Consider the following 6,715-nt stretch of genomic DNA (forward strand, 5'->3'; position numbering starts at 1 on the left):
CGCAGGACTCGCAACAGGAAGTCGCCAATGTGCTTTTGGCAGAGGTCCTTTAATAAAAATATAACAAGAAAAAAAAAAAACTGACCACCAATTTAACCCCACCAACAAAAAAAAAAATTAACATTGAAAAGCTGTTTAAACTGACGTTAGCGTCACTCTGTGATGGTCCAGTTTAGCCGTAAATCTTGGTCTCAGATTCGCCCTCTGCTGGCCCGGCATTCAACTACAGGACTTCATTTCTCCAGCTGCCGGCATCCTGGTGAAAACACGCATCGCTTTCAAAAGCAACACAGCCACTTCACGGCTTTAACTGGCTGCAACAGACGTTAGCTCGCTAGCCTACGACAGCGAACAAAGCCCAAACAGGCCCAGCGCCCCCTGCAGGATGCCCTGGTGTGGTGCAACGGCCCCGCCTCACCTCGACGTCTTCCGCTCGACCTTCCACGGCGAGGCTGCCGACCCGCAAACAGGTGGATTATTGGGTTTTTTTTGGGTGTGCGTCTCTATCAATCACACAAATTAGCCCCCCTCCCCCCTCCCCCCTCCGCTTCCTCTTCCTCACCCCCCCCCCCCCCCCCCTTCCCCCCTCTCGTCACTTCCTCGCAATATTTATGATAATGCAGCCAATGACACGGCGTTAATTGCATCCATTGCTCACTTCCTCCGACGGCCTGACAACGGTGATCGGGACGCACACACACTCTTTGTGTTTGTGTGCGTGTGGGCGTGTGTGTGTGTGTGTGAGAGAGAGAGAGAGAGCGAGAGAGCGATAGAGAGATGAGTGACGTTTCCAGGCACCTGGTTGGCTCGTTTTCGTCAGCAACAGTAAATCCCAACAAGAGGAAAAGAGGGAGGAGTTTGGTGTGCAGTTGTTGTTGTTGTTGTTGTTGTTGTTGTTTTTTGCTGTTGTGCGTGAGTGCGCCCCCTGCAGTCGGTGCAGGATTCAGCCTCGGACCCAGATGTTCCCAGCCAGTGATGTGATTGAAGTTCTTCTCAATGGTTCCCCGCCCACTGATTCCTCCGCTCCTGATCTTCCTCTGCAGGATGGGAAGTGAGGTAAACGCTCGACGGAGCTTTTCAAGGCGGAGCGTCGCATCTGTTGTCACCACTCGGACAAACTTCAGTGCCTGGCGGCTGTTTGATTTTTGTTGCATTAGTTGATCCTCCTGGCAGTTCCCAGCTGGCCGACGGAGGGGGAGAAACTTTTTTTGACGCATTTTAGGGGGAAAAGTTTCCATCCGTGTCGTTTCCCTCCCCCCCCCCACCCCCGCTCCTCCCCGAGTGTCCTTCAGGGTGTCGGAAAAAAAAACGCCATCTTCTTTGCCACTCCGCCCACTTCCCTGCAGATGTGCGGTGCAGCTGACAGCTGTGCCAGCGGCTCAAATCCAAGGTTAATTCGCTAATCAGCGAATCCGCCACTGCGATGATTGGCCGGCAGCAAACGGTGACGCTGATCAGGGAATCAGAGAGGCGGGTCAGAGACGACAGCTGACAGGAAGTGAAGGATCAGCCAATCAGGACAGTCGTCAAATATATATATATATATATATATATATATATAAAAAAAAAAAAAAACACCTTCAAACACTTTCTCATATTTGGTTTTGTGACATTATATCTATAATATTGTCCCACTATATATACTGACACAAATAGATGCTAGCCGTTAGCGTCGACTTTTACACATTTTAACTGATAAAATGTTTTTAAAATTAAACCTGGGTCCTGGGATATTATTCTGAAAACTCCTGAAATGTGCAACGAGTTTTCGACACGTCATACCAAGAGCTGCCAGCAGGGTGGCTAGCTTGAAACCAATGGAAATGCGTAGGGACACAGCTCGACGATTTGAACGTCGCGCAAAAAAAAAAAAAAAAAAAAAACACAAACACGGTTCCGCTGTCTTGCCCCCACCGCCGCGAGCGGACAAATCCAATCGACAGGCGACTCGGAGTGATCTCCATAAAAACATGAGCCGCCGAACTCCCTCTGAATGTGAAATGTTGCATAAAACCTCATTCAGCGAACGGCCGCCTCACCGTGCCAAGGTGGGGGAGAAAAAAACAAAATGCTCCGTACAGGACATAAATAGCACGGACGCACAACCTTCCCTGCTCCACCCGCCAAAGCTGCACCGGTCCCTGAGCCAATCGGCTCGCGCCTGCAGTCGTACACGCACCGCAAAAAAAAAAACATAAATGAATGAATAAATAAATAAATAAAACGTGTGAATAAAAGTGCAGTCGCTGAATCGTTTACGGGCGCCAGCGTCTTCCCGCGGCGGCCAGCAGCTGGCGGCGGTCCCGACCCGTCTGCTGATCCGACCTCGGGACCCGACAAGGTTCCCGCCGGCATCGTGTGAGACACTCTGTGTGCAAACACACTCGGAAAAGAAGCTGCTTTAGATTCAGCGTGCGGCGCCGGGGTCGTTAGGGGGAACTGCGGGTCGTAAATCATGAGGAGCCGCCAGGAAAGTGCTTTAAGTAAACATGTTTTCTGGGGGGGTGGGGGGGGGGGGTTTGGGCTTCTGATGTTGCCAGTGGACGCCCCCTGGTGGACACTTTCCTACCAGCAGTGCACGTGTAACCCAAATCTGAGCGATGCTGAAGATACACAAAAAAAAAAATTACCAATTTTTTTCCCCCACTGCTCCTGGACCAGCGGTGGTCACCAGCCTCCATCAGGAACCTGCCGAGGGGTCGATACAGGAACCATTAGGGCCCCCTGGTGGTTTCTGGTTCCTGAGCATCGACCGGCCCGACCGGCCAATCGGGGACGAGTTCGGATTCGTTTCCAGGGAAGAAAAATGTCCCAACCCTGAAGACCTGCTGCCCCCCAACGGGTTTCCTAAATCCAACATCCAGGCACGGCGGAATTGAGCATTAGCAATAGCATTAACGCTCCGGCTTAGCTATCGGTTAGCTGCTGTAGTTAATGACTGTAATTAATCATGTTAGAGTTCCAGCAAACGACCAAGAAGACCACAAAAAAAAACTCCAGAGTTTCGTAAAGACGGATGTGTTAGCCGCAACTGTGCTAGCCTCTCTTTTGCCTTCGCGTTTTAGCGTTAGCCGTCGCTCGCAGCTCCCTCCTCCTGTCTCGAACTGAGGGGGTGACGGCCGACTATGGCGGCGTGGCCTCCAATTATCATCCGGGCAAAAAAAAAGCGTCAGTGTGAAATAACATATTTGCGGCTGATGTGCGGGCAGTAAACACTCGGCTCCGGCTGTTTGCTCCTCCACCTCCGAGACCCTCCGTCGATCCGAGCAGCGTGAATAATGCAGCCGCACCTCATGTCAGATGGAAAGATAATGGTGTCGGGACGCTGAGGCGGCTGCTGCTGCTGCTGCTGCTGCTGCTGCTGCTCAGCACAATTCCCAGACAGGGCGCCGCTGCTTCGCTGATTTGACTTCACGCCTCCCGCCGAGAGAGACTCTGATTTCTCAGAGAGACACTTTTTTTTTTTTTTTTTTCACACATCTGCAGAAATCAGCAGCGTTGACCTCCGACCGGCTGATGAGAAACACCCTGACTACTTCTGCTGCTGCTGCTGCTGCTGCTGCTGCTGCTGCTGCTTGACACCAGGATGCTCTTTAAAGAAGAATAACTGGCTGTTTAGTGCAAACAGGAGTACAGCGAGTCCAGCTGTTCTTGATGGGTGTCCGGTCGAGCGATGAAAAGGAACCGGGATCAATAAAGCTTTATAAAAAAAAATAAAAAAAAAAATAGCACTGTGGGTCTCTGGGGATTTTGGCTCCGGACGCCTCCTTCTTTTTTCTTTTTTTTTTTGTTACAGGGTTTTATGGCAGAACTGTGAGTTGCACAGCTGAACTGTGACTTATAGACCACATGAAAACAACCTTCAGGTGGGAGCTTTTCAAGATGGATTTCAATGAAAATAATAATAAAACACAATATATATATATATATATATATATAGAGAGAGAGAGCGAGAGAGAGCCATTAACTGACATAGAAAAAATGGAATAGAATCGAAAACAAGCTGCCAGGAGACCCTTGAAGTGAAAACTTCTCACTGCGCTGCAGTTTAACCGACGTGCCTCCGGAGGTGGGAAACGGCTCAGCTGATTGGTCCTGTTCATCTCTAATAGTCTCTGTTTTTGGTGGGTGGGATATAAGATATTTTTTTTTTTTTACGAGTAAAGAGAAAGATTATCCTGATTTGTAGCCACTGGATTTATATAAATATATATATATACTGTATATATTTTTTCCTGCTGGACTTAATTCACAAAAGGCAGAAACAAGCAGCAACGCACCGTTTTATAACTTTTGCTCATTTTTACAACCTGGCGCCGCAGTTTCAGCCCAGTCTCTTTATTTTTCACCCGCGATTCCGGTGGAGCCGTCCTGCATGACTGATTAAAAACGTATACATATTGATAAAAACTCTCTTCCTCTCGCTGCGGTCACTAACCTGGGAGCGACGTCGTCGGTGCCCTCTGTGATGTCACGTCCTGACTGGCGGAGTCGGCGGGCGAAGCGACGGGTGAACTTTTCTCACATCTGGAGAGTTGGAGGATGAGAGAAGCTGATTTATTATGCAAATATATATATATATAAAAAAAAAACAATATTTAAAAATCAAATCATCATCGCAGCTGCTGGAAGGATGTGTAAAGTTTTCTGTGTTCTTCTGTCCTAGTGTGTGTGTGTGTGTGTGTGTGTGGGATGTGTGTGTGTGTGTGTGTGTGTGTGGGATGTGATAACAAAACCAAAAAAAAAAAAAAAAAAGATGATAAAGCTCCTGCACCTCTGTGTGTGTCGGGCGTCAACAGGAAAATCTGGAGAGCAAACACAGCCTCTCGCCTTAATCCCCCTCCCCCCCCCCACCCCCCACCCCCAGTTCCATCATTACGGAGGCAAACAAAACAGACGTCCCACGACACAACACGACACGACACAACACAACACAACACAACACAACAGCGAAGCGTCGAGGGGGAGAGCTCATTAACACGGCTAAGTGACGGAAACGCGAGCTGCGTTTTCATGACAGTCTTTCACAAAATAAAAGCCACACTTCTGAAAATGTCAACACGGTACAATTGTGATGTGTGGTGAGAAGTACATCAGCCGAAATCCCGATCAGATCTCGCCCCCCCCTCGAGAGCCCACTGTGAGGAGGATGGAGAAAACATTTAGCCATAAATCTGCATTTCCACGTTGGCTCCGCCCCCTTGGAGACCACCTTGTTAAATATTTTTATTTATATATATATTTTTTTAATAATTCATTTTTCGCTATTTTTTGTTGCTGTTGCGGCTACATGCTGCTGTGATTGCTTCATTTTGATTATTCATCTTCTTTTTTTCCCCCCCGGTGAGGTCACTGACTGCGTTTTCACAGGTTCTGCAACAGGTTGTGTGTGTGTGTGTGTGTGTGTGTGTGTGTGTGTGTGGTGTGAAGACTTGCCTGTCGGTGTGAAACTCTCTCTCTCTCTCTCTCTCTCTCTCTCTCTCTCTCTCGAGACAGGTGCTATTCGGTAAACTGTGATTGAGGTACCGGAAATAAACGTAAACAAGGTAAAAATGTGGTGCAGCGAGCGGAAACTCCGCAGGCACGCAGCCGCTGAGCCGCTGAGCCGCTCGGACGACACGGCAGGCGGCCCTGGCGCCGCAGGTGCGGCGCATCAGGCCAATCAGGAAGTGGAAACACACACGCCTCACCGGAAATAGTTCGCTGTGAAGCCTCGCACACAAAATCCTCCGGCGTCGTTCTCCTGCTGGGAACAGCCCCGCCCACTTCTGATAAATAATAATAAAATAAAAAATAAAAAAAAAACTTTCCGTGAGACAGAGTAGCATCCACGCTAACCTCGTTAGCAGCAGAATCAGCGATTGTTTATATTTTTTGGCCCAGTGACTTCCTGTTTCCGTCTCTTCTTCTGTGTTTTTTTTTTGTTTTGTTTTGTTTTGTTTTGTTGTTGTTTTTTCAGGGCACCCCCACCCTCCCTGGTCCCGTCCCCGCCACGAAAAAATGTATCCGCTGGAGGTCGGCAAGATGGATGATTTTGATGTTTAACCCGAAAAATAATAATTGAAAAAAATAAAAAAATAAAAAAATAAAAAGTCCAACAACTTTCTATTGTGGTGCTTTTTGCACCTCACCGACTTTTACAAACAATTTTTTTCTCTAATTAGCCACTTCCTTCCTTCAATCGTTGTGGCTTGAGGGCAAAACTTTTTTGTTTTGTTTTGTTTTGATGGAGCCCTGCCTCCTCTTACCGTGTTTTCCCCCCTCTGAAAAAATAAATTTAAAAAAATCACTTCCCTATTATTCATCCAGACAAGAGCAACATGTCTGGCTGTACTTCAGCCGCTGGATCAGTAAGTACCACATTATACCCCCCCCCCCCAAAGGACGAGAAGCAGGAGGCGGGGAAAAAGCGCCTTTGTGCTGTAAACGAGTCGTGATCTGTTTTTCCCCGGCGGAGGCCGCCGACAGGTGAACCATTAGTCACGGCGGCGCCACCTTCCTGCTAATCAATTTACACCGCCCCGCTGCAATCCGTCTCCATATCTCCGACCCAGTTTGACTCCTGAATGAGATCCAAAGCATCAGTCGGAGTCGGAGGTGTAATAACGGCCAAGCAGCCGCGATGACTGCCGACTTGCCAAAACACAAATGATTTTTTTTTTCCCTCTCTCCCTCCTCTTCCTCACCGCCGCCGCTATCGCTACTCCTCCACCTC

This window comes from Nelusetta ayraudi, unplaced genomic scaffold, assembly GCF_046127955.1.
Source record: "Nelusetta ayraudi isolate G7.1 ecotype Tasmania unplaced genomic scaffold, CSIRO-AGI_Nayr_v1 ptg000243l, whole genome shotgun sequence".
NCBI classification, from domain to species: Eukaryota; Metazoa; Chordata; class Actinopteri; order Tetraodontiformes; family Monacanthidae; genus Nelusetta; species Nelusetta ayraudi.